The sequence below is a fragment of the Pezoporus occidentalis genome, unplaced genomic scaffold, assembly GCF_034315485.1.
Source record: "Pezoporus occidentalis ecotype Australia unplaced genomic scaffold, CSIRO_AGI_Poc_V1 ctg55, whole genome shotgun sequence".
NCBI lineage: Eukaryota > Metazoa > Chordata > Aves > Psittaciformes > Psittacidae > Pezoporus > Pezoporus occidentalis.
The window spans coordinates 4,693,409-4,706,366 of record NW_026915888.1 but is presented as its reverse complement, the minus strand read 5'-3'; the positions used below and the strand labels follow the sequence as shown (position 1 = coordinate 4,706,366).

The following is a 12,958-nucleotide window of genomic DNA, read 5'->3' as shown; positions in this document are numbered from 1 at the left end:
CAAATCTAGTTTCACGTCACTGTTTTGTCAAAACCAGGACAAGATGCTATATGCAAGTTTTCGCTGCATCCTCCTTAGCAGTGTGCTGTTCCTGCCTGGCTCCTGTGCGCGGCCATGCTCAGCCAATATTTAGATGATGGGATGATCTCTTGTTTCCTAACAGTGGTTATATTTAACAGTAGTTATATTTTGACTAGTACAGCTGCCAGAAACTGCTTGGAGTTGCTTGAATCTGAGCTATGTGTGTAGAAGTGCTCACAGCGCACTACTCTTTAAGAGGTCAGCCACAACCCAGGGCTTGTCTGCCCCACAAAGGATGACTTCTAAAAGCAAACGTGTGGCCAGCAGCAATGCACTCTTTTCACCCTCACCGGGAGCAGCCAGAGATCACCTTGATGGAATTAAGTGCCACAGCAGACATCAAGGTCCACTAGTATGGACTAAAATCTTCCTTTTGCTGTCAGTGTTGTAACTGTTTGTGGTGTCAGCGTGGATCTCAAGTCCAACAAGCACTGCTAGCCTCTGCGGCCACAGCACCTCCCTCCTCTTCCTCCTCCTTGGCCTTGGAGGACACGGGTTTGCACTCAGACGGGGGTAACTCAGATAACCACGTACACCTGCAGTGTGGTGACTGATGAGTTACACACTTCCAGCCTTTGCAAAACAAGCAGAGCCGTTTGTCGTGAAGCGTGGTCTACATCTGAGGCAGAAAAGCTCCGCTGCGCAGGGAATTTGCTTTATGGCTGGGGAAGTGACACGTGCTGCAGTGCCTATAGTAACGCTGTCTCTCCCCTGTGCTTAACGAGCATTATGCAGTGCTCTTTCATTCAGCGTAACTTTTATGTCTAGCAAATTAAATTCTGGGGCAAAATACTTACATGTAAATACTGCTGGGCTGTTATTCACCAGAGGCCAATTTTGTAGCCATTTGTTGGCATTTGAAATGTCAGATTTATTGCACTGTAATATATGCAATGTATAGGTCAAAAATAGACCATGAAAGGCTCCAATCAATCCCACAGGTGTAAATTTTGCGGTAGGTGGACATCAGAGAGGAAAATAGATTACCTCGGTAAATGAATTCTTTACTTCAGCTGCGCTTGATGCCCCTGAACGTCGCCATGGGCCCAGGCATGCATCCCCAGAGCCTCCCACTCCTCCCTGAGCAAGTGGTTTCCAGATGTGTTTTTCAGCTGGAAACCTGGTGTTAACCAGGCCTGGGGCAGCAGGGAGCTGCTGATCACCAGCCTAACATCTCGCAGGTTATTGCTATTGATGGGCTAAGGAGTGGTTTCATACAGTTCTGCATTCACCACCTAGCATCAGGAGCCCCATTTGAATTAATGCTATATTATAAGAGCAGTAGTACCATTGTTTGGAGAACTAGGCTCCATCTGTCCTACAGTTTAAAGTTTCATGGGTACATGCTCAGTTCTCCAGGTATCTGGATCAATATTTCGAGCCCTCTCTTCAGGAAGTGCGGTCAATATCTGTCGTTCAGGTGGAAACAGTTTAGCCTCAGCTGTTCTTGTCATTGTGCGGATGCCCAGAATAGGCTAATTGCTGCCTAATTGGGAGGTTATTTAAACGGTTCCACCCTGCTCTGTGGAAAGCAAACCTTGAGATAGGAGCCAGCCCGCTGCTGCTCCACAGGGAGGGTTTGCCTTGTGCAAGCTCCGGTGGAAGAGCTGTGTATGTTCTTGTGCATCACTGGACGCTCTCTCCCTGTAAAGTTCTTGTTGACAGGGACACCCCCACTCTCCTGCTTTCTCTCACAGTGCTCCTGAAAAAACAATCGGTGTTGACCCCTGTCGTCTCCTCGTAAGACACATGACAGATGAGTTGTAATTGCTACCCAACCCTACAGGAAGTTAACTTCCTGAGGAGCTAAGGATTGTCTAGCTCTATGTCCCTGGGAGGTTATTATTCTGGGAAATTAATTAGTTTAAACCTATAGAGGGAGAGCTGGAGACTGGCAAGGCAGAGACAGCAACAGGCTTTTTAACAGGTTGTGAAGACTCTGAGTGAAAGGGGAAATTTTATGTTAAAAAAAATTGCTTCTTTCCCCTTCGGGGCTTTATTGTTCTGAAAATAAAATGTCTTGAAGTTTTGTGAGGCAAACAGCTTTATTCTACTCTCCTCCCAAACAGGATGTGTGTACATGGAGATGCGAGTTGCTTGTATCCTACTGACCCTGGGATGTGCTCTGGCTACTGCCAGGACCCATCTCCAGCAGTGGCCAGCAGCAGAGGCAGAGAGGAGAACAAGGCAGATCTCTGACCTTCCCTCAGATACTCACCCGTCTCAGACTGGTTTCAGCTCCTGAAACCTGCAGAGCAAAACAAATCTTTTGCCTTTACTGTCTCTTAATGGATTTCCCTCCATTATGTTTGTCCACTCTACTTTTTATTCCTATCAAATCTGTGCTTTCAGCGTTGACATAAAGCAACTCATTGTAACGTCAGATGACAAGCTGCGCGTCCCGGTGAATGTGGTCCCTCCTCCGGGCAGCAGCAGCATCGCTCCCCTGGGTGCGTGAGTTACAAAGTCCCGCGGATGGCACAGAGGTTTTAAACACTCCTTAAATGCGTTCCACCCCTCAAGTGCAGCCCCGGCCCCGCACGGCCCTGCGGGGCTCCTGGGGAGGCTGCTCCCAGCACCCGCAGCGCCTGCTGGAGGGGGCCCTTTCCCTGCAGCAGCTGTGCCCCCTGCCCGCCTGTGGAAAACAGGGAGCGGGTTCCCTGCTCTGGGATGGAAAAGCAAGCGCTCAGCAAAGCACGGCTGTACACGGAGGGGCTCTGCTGACCAGGGCTCCATCAGTCACATCTGAACCCCTCTGTGAGCAAGCCCGTTAGCGCGGGTGCTGGGGCTGGGAGCAGCAGAGGCAGCTCCAGCGCTCCCGGGTGTCCGACGGATGCTGCAGTTTCGGCTTGGATGGAGCAGAGGGAAACTACACCGGGCTGTGGGAACTCAGGCGCTCCGCGCTGCCCCGGGGCGCCGGATCAGGGCTGGTCCATGGCACCTGCTTGGTTTTGTGCTGTGTGGAAGGCAGCATCCTTTCTCGCCCCGTTTCAGCTGTGAGGAGAGCTTTTGCACATGCAAACTGCAGACGGACGGGGGCTCAGGTCCTGTGCTCCGAGCCCTGACTGTGCCAAGAAAATAACAAGGTTTGGGATTGTTTATGTTTCTGGTAGGAGATTCTGTGATTCTCTGGTTTATGCAGCACACTCAGGAGGGTTTTATCGCAGTGAGGGGGGAGATAGGCCCTGAAATGGATTTTCATGCTCCGAGCTTCCAAACACAAGCGCCGTGCAGCTTTCTGTTTGTTTTGCAAATCCTTATCATCCCACAGTTATTGCTTGTGAAGTGGAGCAAAAAATGAAAGCCACTGAGGACTGGATGGCAGGAGTCCTCCTCTGCGCCTGGCTTAGCTCTCGTGTGGCTCTGGAAGGGCACAAGCCTGCCTCTGACAAAAGCCTCCAAAACGGGTATCTACACATAGTAATGAGTTTGCAAGTTTGGCCTCTAGGAGCTGAACGGACTGCACCTCTGCTCTGTGTGAGCTGTTTACAGAGAGCCTGCTTCTGGGGTTCTTCAAAATCATTTAATCTCTCAGTATTTGATGCATTTGGTAACAGATTCGTGATTTGCTTTGACTTACTTAGGGCAGAAGGTGAAACACCAGCAGGCTGTAACTTTTTAGATATCATAACAGAGCTCACCTGCTAACATGAAATGGGTGGGAAGGAGAAGGAGGGGTGGCTGTGGGTGAATTTAACTTGCTAGTGAACCCATCTTATCTAATTGCTGTCAAAGAGCTCCAGCTGCTGTAGGCAAGTTTTCAAGTTTAAGCATAAAGGAAGCTCCTAATGTGCATTGAAAATACGGGCAGAGAACTGTGGGTGCTGTGAAAGGTTCCTGTTGCTTGTTCCACCCCCCCTGTGCAGCTCTGCAGTCCCTGGCCCTGCTCCTGGTTTGTGTTTGCTTCTGTTCCAGTGCGGCTCTTGGGCACCTAAATAGGACAGGTATGACTTGGTCCCTGGCTCTGTTTAGTGCATCCCACCCCATGCACAGGCTTCCGCCTGCTGGGAGGGGCTGTGTCCTTCCAGCAGCCTGCTAACACCCTGCTCCACAGCCATGAGGAGATGCAGCATCACCAGGGAAATGACTTAGTGTGTGCATCAGGCTTTCAAATCTGGGGCATTCACGTGTGTACTCTTCATGGGTGTTTCAAAAAGAATTCATTTAGCAGGAGGCAGAAAAGGGTTGTCGGCTCCTCCAGCTAACGAGGCTGCACCCCTCACTGAGAAAAAGAAGTTGAGATTCAGGTGTGATTTCAAAGCTCCAGTACTTAGGATGGGCAAGAAAGCACTGAGTATTTCCAGAAGAGCGCTCTCAGCTCTGGTGAGTCAGAGCTGAAGGCTGGTTAGGGGTGTGTTTTTGTGTGTATAGTAATAGCAAATGATTAAGATGACATGGAAATGCAAGGTGATTTCTTGTAAGCAATCCTCGTGCAGTATTTCACAATGGAACATCCCTTTTGCAGGACAAGAAGGATTTCTATAAAGGGTACATTTGTCTAACCAAGGCAAAAATATTCTGTTTATAAAGTGAGTGAACGCATCCGTGGAGTACATATAAATGGGCTTAAAGTAGGTCAGCGTGGCTTCCCGCAAAGCAAACTGCGATGGGTTGGAGTGTGCATTCACTGGGAGGGCTGACGGGAAAGCTTCGTGCCACCCGAGCTGCTTGATGTGATTGCTTGTACTTTAATCTCTCTGAGCTGGTGAGTCTGGGAGGAGCTTCATTAAAGTCAATGAAAGCATCCATGGAGTGCCTGGGTTGTATCCTTGTATCCTGGCTGCTGCGCTGCTGCCTTTTGCCACGTTCTTCCTTCTGATCCCCTCCCTGATCCTCAGAGAGGACAAAGAATCCAAGCTGAGCTAACTCTTGGGTGCCTCTCTGTGTGCAGATCAAGTCTGTGGTCGCTGGTGGCTGTGGGCTGCCCATGGACACAGGCTGTGGAGCACAGCCGGGAGGGTGCTGGGCTGGGAGCTCACAGGGAGTCCTGAGGCTCTGCTCACCAAAGCACTGCCCTGTAACAGCGAGCAAACCGCAGGCTGCAGCCAGCCCCATTCCTTGTCACAGCCCTTTTCCAGTGCCAAATCAATTTGATTCACTAATTGATTATTGCACTTATGGGGTTTGAACTGGGAGGGTAGGCTGTTTAATGAGAATGGAGAAAGGGAGAGGAACCCCGGTGCTGAGAGCAGGTGACTGGGAAGAGCAGCACGGTGGCAAGTGGGAGCTCGTGTTCAGGTTTTCCCTTCACTTGGAAATGGAAAAGACTGGGGGGATGTGGTGATAAAAGGCTGAGGAGAAGGGAGGCTGCACAGCACCTTCCCTCTTGCCCTGCCCCTTTGCCCCTTCCCTCTGCCAGCACCAGCCAGTAAATGATCCTGTTCTTTCCTATTGCTGGTTGAGCTTCTGGGTAAGATGGAGGCAAATTATTTGCATGTTCAAAAGGAGAAGATAAAACCAGACTGGAGCATATTTTATGGCTTTTTATCAAATGTTGATGTGTGTTGTTGGAATGGATGGAAAGCCACCACCAGGGCTGGAGGGCAGAGCCCTGCTCCGAGAACCTGAATTAATGCTGAATTAATGCAGGCAAATAGGTAGTAGAAAGCAAGAATATGCAGTTATAGATGGGAAAATAAATGTTTTATTTTCATATTTGGGCTGCCAAGTGAGAGAGTCACCTGATCAGAGACCATTGGTTTTCATACAGCCCTAAGGTTGTGTGCTCTGCATTCATAGCTCAGCTTTGGACAGTTTCTCATTAGAAACCGGCAGGACAGAGCATTAGGAAGATGGAGGAGCAGCAAAACAAACACAGTTCAAGCAGTCAGGGCTTGAGCTGTGTGTGGATTTTTAAGCTCAACCTCTTTCAAAGTACAAGATATTTCATGGGACTGGCGCCGCCTTAGTCTTGTTGTCAGCTGTCAGATGTAATTATTCGCTCTGTCCATCTGCTCCAGAGGTTTCTCTGTGCACCGCGATGGCTGTTCTGATGCAGGAACACATTTGCACTTTCAGCGTGGTTGGTTGTGACTTAGTATTTATTTAAGAAACCTAGGCTAGGGAAAACCAGCAAATACCCGATTTCCCCTGTATTAACCATCCAGGACTAACTCCAGGCAAGGATTAAGACTTCTTGCTGCCTCTGTATCAGGAGCCATGTACTTCAGTTGCTGATAACCCAGTCTGCGTGTGGGGCTCATCCTGTGGTCACCTGTAGTTATGGGAAGCTCCTGCTGGCCACCAACACGGTTCTTTGCTGTGAAGTGCCATGAAGGTCAGCCCTGTCTGCACGCTCAGTCCCGCAGCTTGCTGCCATCCAGCTGTGCTCTGGTCCAGAGGTGAGGTGCCAAATGTTCATCCACAGCTGTGTGCTAAAAGCTTCTGAATGAGCAGCTCTGATTCCTGTATGGATCCAGCGTTAGTCTGTCAGTATTATGTACGTGTCTGTGTGATGCGACATGCCGCTGAGCCTAGCGTGACTCCCTTCATGAAAAGCCTACAATTGCCTCAAGATAATCTTGGGTTTTTCCCCTCATTTTGCTCACAGCTCTGACACTTCTGGTTGATGGGCTTCAGGCTTCACTTGGGTTTGGGGAAGCAGATTTTTGTGCCTCTGTACAACGATGGCATCATTTTAGTATTCAACGTACACACACCGGCTTGGAGCTGGATGGTTGAGGTAACGTCGCATAAGAGCCGCTCAATGCGCTGCCAACCTTGCGGGTGTTCCGTGCCTCGGAGCTGATCTCCGGTCTTCAAAAGCTTCGCTTCAGGAGCGCTTTTTGGAGGTTGTGGTCTGTAATTTTCTGTTGTGTTCTGGCAGGCAGGAACCAGCCGGGTCCTCGGGGGGCTCAGAGAGACCCAGCTCCTCTGACCCGTGAGCTTCTGCTGCCTGAATGGGTCCCTGATCACCCTCTCATGGTGCCTCCATCTCCAATACATCAGAGCAGCGTCTGCATCTGATCTGTACATTCACAATTCAGCATATCTGCATGTCATCATACTTAACCCACTGTGGGCACCATAAAGAATAAAATCACATTATTTTGCAGTTTTACTGCAAATTATTCAGAACATCATACCTAGAAATAAATGGGCATTAATATAACTACTGTGAAGCTATTGTTGTTATACAACCTCTTGCTCATACACAGCTTGGGCATGCTCAGTTGCTTGGTTGTACATGCAAGTTGGTATGATTCTGTGTGCATACAAGTTTGTGACAGCTACAACGTGCCTGTTTCAGGAAAGAAGAACTGCAAATTAAATGCTTGAGAGAGCATGCAAATACCTGAAAACCAGCAGGAGCTCAGAATGCTTGGGAGTCAGAGCCGTCGAGGAGCCCTCACGTGCTTTCTCTTACACAGGCACACGCAGGAGCCCCCTAACCAGCTCTGCAAGGTTTGCTGAGACAAATACCTCTCGGTTGTGCTTTCAGCTCCAAACCAACACTCTCACCGTCTGCATAATGGAAATTCTCTGTTGCTTCAGCAGGGATGTGGCTGCTGCCGCGTGAGGCCGGTGTGAGTGGCTGAGGACCTGCCACATTGCGTTAGGCAGCTTTTGTTGTTGTTGTTCTAATGAATATATTCCAGAGAAGCCTATTATTAATTAAGCTGCAATCTGGCACAGTCGGCTGGTGGCAAGGAGATGCTAACTCGATCTGAAGGACCCATCTGCAGAACTTTCTCTGTCGGAGCTGCAGCCCAGTTGTCACCATACACTGGAGGGCACCGTTGGCAGCGCTTCAGTGCGTTACCGTGCCAGAAAGGTGCCTTTGGAAGATGGAAATAAATTGGAAGCGTGGGGATTGGTTATGATCTGCCTGCCACAGGTAGGTAACGTGGGGACAAGAAGCAGCTCAATATGTTAGAGTCTTGGGTTTCAATAGATGAAAAGAACTGCAAGCATATGCTAAACTATTCTCCACATGAATAACAGTTTCTAATTTGCTCAACACACCTCTAATAATCCTGGCAGCTTCTCTCTTCATAATTAACATCTTCATTTTGCTGCATTCTAAAGGTGTAATGTGAATTCTGGCTTAGGGGAATGCAGCCTCTGGTTTCAGCCCTGAGAAGTGGAGGTTTCTCTGGAGGATGGAGGGAGCTCCCCCCCCCCTGCTGGGTGAGCTGAGCTGGGAGTAACCTGCTCTAGTGGAAGGTGTCCGTGCTCATGGCCGGGGGCTGGAACTGGGTGAGCTTTAAGGTCCCTTCATCCCCAGCCACTCTGAGTGTATGAAAGCAACTTGTCTTCAGTGCTCAGTTACTCTGTTCTCCACTGGGTAGCAGAGCAATACTTACATTTCAGCTATAGAGCATCCCTGCCCCACAGCTCCTCCCCGTCATCTGCCGTGGGAAGCCTGACATGGGTGGCTCATCCACTGGGAGCGGGCAGTGGGTGCTCCCCTGGCAGTGACTGCATCCCAGTGGGTGCAGCCCTTACCTGCCTGGTCTGAGCCTGTGGTCACCAAGGGCAGAAGGAGTGTGATGTGCAGGGGCTGGGGGTGCACGGGGGGGTTTGGGTGGGAGCAGTTGTCCATGGGGCACACCAGCCAAGGCCGGTGCTCCAGCACACCCAGCAGCCAGAGGAACCTTTGTGCTCCCCAGCCCCGGATGGCCTCCCAGCAGAGGAACTGGCTGCATGAATTATCCCCATATAAGACAAGTTATTTTCCTCCCACAGCTCTCCTCTCTCCGTGACCTAGTTACTGACTTGGTACATGCAGAAAGCCATGGGAGTGAAAAACAGATATCTATTTGAATAAGAGAAGTTGATTACTATTTTAAGCTCTTATAATGTAGAAGCATTTCAAGCTCAAACACCCTACTCATCTATAGCAGTGAGACAACTATAAAGGCTTCTCCCTCCCTGTCCCACAGTTTTGACAGTACTGAAGGTTTCAGGCAATTAAAATCCCTTCATGTGTCTCTCGTGTACCTGCTGTAGTTGCTGTATTCTCAGGCCAACGTGATTCAGACTTGAAACTGTGAATTACCTTGTTTGGAGGAGGTTTTATTAGGTCGTTTTACCTAACTGTCGCAAGGTGAGTATTTCGGATGGATTAATTTAATCAAATGGCGGTTGAGTTCCTGTACTGCTCTGGGACAGAGGCAAGGCAAAGCCCCAGTGTCTGTAGCTGCTGCAGATAAAGTGCTTGTTCTTTTTCCTGTCCTTTGGAAGGGAGCTGCAGCCGCTCCCTCAGCAGATTAAGGAGATGCTGTAGATGCCAGTCCTCAGCTCCAGAGGTTCGGGACGTGCATCTCCTGCAGGCTGGGGCTTGGGTCAGGTGTTTTGGGGCTGCTGTGGGCCCAGGGACCCTGGTTCTGGTGGGGGGGTCCTGCCACCTGCACAGGAGCTTCCAGTCAGCTCTGAGGAGCGCAGGGAATGAGCTGGGATGAGGGCTGGTTCCTCTAGGGCTGAGGGAATAAACTGTTCCAGGCTTTGGTTAGGCAGAGCTCCTAAACCTGCCCCAGTTCTAGCCTTTCTCTGGAAAGCACACACATCAGGTCATGCTTCAGTTAAAGGTGAGCGTAAAGCTCTTCCTCCCCTGGGAACTCAGCACGTATGTAAAACGTGAGCAATGCTTCTGTTCTTGACTAAAAGGAGACATAATTTATATTTAAGTGCTCCCAGATAGCAGTACCTTTTCTGTGTGCTCCGGTTTGTGTTAAGCTTCAGCCCCAGACATGAGCTTGGGCTTTGTGATCACCTCTGCATTACAAACTGGTGCCCCCAGCTCTGGGACCTCTGAGAGCAGCAGCTCTGGTGCTGTGTAGCCCTAGCCTGTCTCCACTGCTGTGTTAGCGCTGGCTCCGAGTGGCACATCAGAGCTAGAAGGGTCTGGGTTTTTCCCCAGTCAAGAACAGCTCTGTGGGTGGTGGCTGTACTGCCAAGGGACAAACGGAGTGGGTGCTCACCGGGCTCAGAGCTGCTCCTCTCGGCAGGGCAGGTGAGTGCGCGCACGGCAGCCTCAGCTCTCGGCAGCCCCCCGAGGGGCAGCACCTCCACAGCACTGCGGTGGGTCAGAGCCGCAGGACCACAGACCCAGGGCGAGCAGTTTGCTCCTCGCAAGAGGAGGCATCGCTGCCAGGCTGGTGGATCCGGCGCAGCCGGGTGACCCGGAGCTGCTATCTCAAAAGGACAGACTGCAGCCGTGATTGATAGCGCGGGAAACCCGAACAAGCGCGATGCAATTGGGAAGGCAGAACTTGTGCAAAGAAAACAGGGGGGCAGCCCCTCGGTCCCACAGTGCTGCGCTGCTTCAGTTGCCTTCTCTTTTTCCCAGAGAAACAAAGTGATTTTCGGTTGTTGTTGCTTTCCCCAGGGTGCTGCTGGGGATATTTATGGCTGAATAAACATGTTTTCCCCTGCAACCTCTATTTTGTTTTGTTCTATCCAGCAGCTGCACATCTGTTTCTGATCAAGCAATCACTTGAGTGTGAAGCAGAAAGCAGTGAGTGACTTCACTGCTTCCAGCTAGAGCAAGAAATGGGAAGAGCTGGACCCTGGAAATAGAAGGATGTAGACTACGTATTTTGCCAGTGTCACTGCTAGGGATGCTTGGGAACTGGAATGCCGAGGTATGGAATGTTTCTGTTCATTTTCCAGTGTTCACCTGTGCGCAAACCCTCCAAGCCTCCCCTCCATAATATGATGGGGGTGGGGGGGTAATCCCCTTTCCCCCACCAGCATTCCTCAGAGGGCTCTCATTTAGGAGCAGATATGCAGGAACCTGCAGCAGAACTGAGCATGGGGTTCTCCTGTCCTGCACAGCTGGAGTTAGCATCACCCAGTATCTGCCCCAGGGGCACGGAGCCATTCAGCCGGAATCTCGGATCCCCACCTCACAGGACAAGCCTGGTGCAATCGCTGCTGTCATTAACCAACAGCCGCATATCCATGGGGACTTACCTGGTTCTGAAAACCCATGTGCGGGAGAAATGCCTTCTCTGCAAACGTCCATCAGGGTTTTTGTGTCTGTTTTCTCGTTACTGGGTGTTTTTGAACCAAAGATCAAAATGCAGCTGTTGGACAATGGCTTTAGGAAGATGCCCCATCTTTTTAGTGGGTTTCACAAGTCAAGGCATGCCTGATGTGGTGCAGTCCAGATACCCAGGGATAAAGACAGCCAGGGTGCTGCTGGTCCTTCTTCCTCTGCCTGGATGCCAAAGGCAGGCTCTGTTCCTCTGATGATGTCTGACACATTCAGCAAGTGATAGCAGGGCAGTTCAGGATGCGTTTGGGATGTCTTGTCTTGGCCTTGAAAGCTGTGTAAAAATTCAAAGCATCAAAACCAGCAGGCCCAGGTGCATAATGCTAATTCTGTGCTACAATTTCATTTAGATAAATTACTCCTGTGAGCTCCTAATAAAAACAGATGTTGGCTTGTGTCAAAATTAGTGAACAATCCTGGTAACAGGAGCAGCTATTTTTAGTTTTGTGTTAACCCAGTTCAGCCTTACATCAAGTTGTATTAAACTTAGACGATACAAATATGATCCATGTTAGTTTTTCGTGTACTTCAAAACATGCCAAAACCATCTATTCTGAACCACATAGTAGGTGGGATAAGGGAGTAGCTGGGAGGCAAGTTATTTGTCAAGTCTCAAGCAGCATTTGTTATCCAATGTGCTTATAGCTGGGGTAACAAGCAGCAAAGGGTCACCGATGACATGGTCCAAGGAACCTTGCCTACAGAAAACCAATCTGTGGCTGGGTTGGGGTTGCTGCCTGGCCAGCAGCCCCCAGGGACCTGTGTGTGCTTAGCACGGCCAATGCTGTCTCTATGGACACGGACACATTATTCACTGTTCATCAACATCTTCCTTTGAACCCTGTGGGCACTGAGGCTGGAGGATGAAAAAATACCCCAGAGATTATGACCAGTGCTGTATCAGGAATGGGGATAGCCAGAGGCACAGTGCCATCCGCCCCTTGTCCTTCCCCATTGTCTTTGTCCTCCCAGTATATTCAGCTAGGTGATCTTTAAGGCCCCTTCAAACCCAAACTGTTCGATGATTCTGTGATTTATTGTGATGCGATTTGAAGCCCTCAAGTGTGCAGCTAGTACAGCCAGCCCTCCGAAAGGGAGCCCTTTGGGTGCTGGGTATCAGGCGTGCAGTGTGAGAGGCACGGCTTCTCTGATGAAGTCTTGAGCTCTTCCAGGCTACAGCAGCTTTCTGGAGCCTTCATTTAATCATCTCAGCAGTTACTGTTTAGAACTGTGTTAAATTAAGTTTCACTTTCTCCCAAAGCAACTTAAGTGAGGAGAGCTGCAGTGGAACACAGGAAACGCCAGCCCTGGCTTTTCCCCCCTTAGTTTGGTTTAGCTTTCTTTGGAGTGATGAGAATCAGCTTTATAACGTTCCTTGAGCTTTGTAGAATGTTTGGTTTTGCTCCCTTTCCAAAGTTTCAGATTGCCATAACCAGCAGGTATTGGCCATGAAGGGCTCTGCTACAAACCATTCACACAATTACATCTCTGTTTACACCAAATTTTCTCTTCATGGGAAAGGTTTTATTTCTGCTCCTCATTATTTTAAAGTGATTGCAGAAAAAGGTACCACCAGGAAACTGGCGCTGCTGCATTTGGGGTGAGCTGAACGTGCTCCCGAGCAAATCAGAGATTAGCGTACGTTTCTTTCACTTGGCTTCATTTGCTACAGATCAAGTTCGATATTAATGATAAAAAATAAGTCACCTCTTAAAAACATCGAGGTCCTTCTGTGTGGAGAAACTGAACAAAAGCAGCAAGAGAAAAACTGGGATTTTAGCCCACGACATGGAGAGCTTCCCCTTCTGCTGCTTCAGGAGAGTGGGAAAACAAGCGGCTGAGTTCAGTCCAACATAAGTGATAGTATATGGGAGTATT

General features: G+C 49.7%; 1 long non-coding RNA gene across 1 annotated transcript; it reads left to right on the top strand.

The window, feature by feature from the left end:
• Positions 1–3,997: 3,997 nt before the first annotated feature.
• Positions 3,998–10,987, top strand: LOC134173791 (uncharacterized). Its single transcript, XR_009968400.1, has 3 exons — positions 3,998–4,210; positions 8,110–8,280; positions 10,487–10,987. It is a non-coding gene; the product is annotated as an uncharacterized LOC134173791 (long non-coding RNA).
• The last annotated feature ends 1,971 nt before the right edge of the window (positions 10,988–12,958 follow it).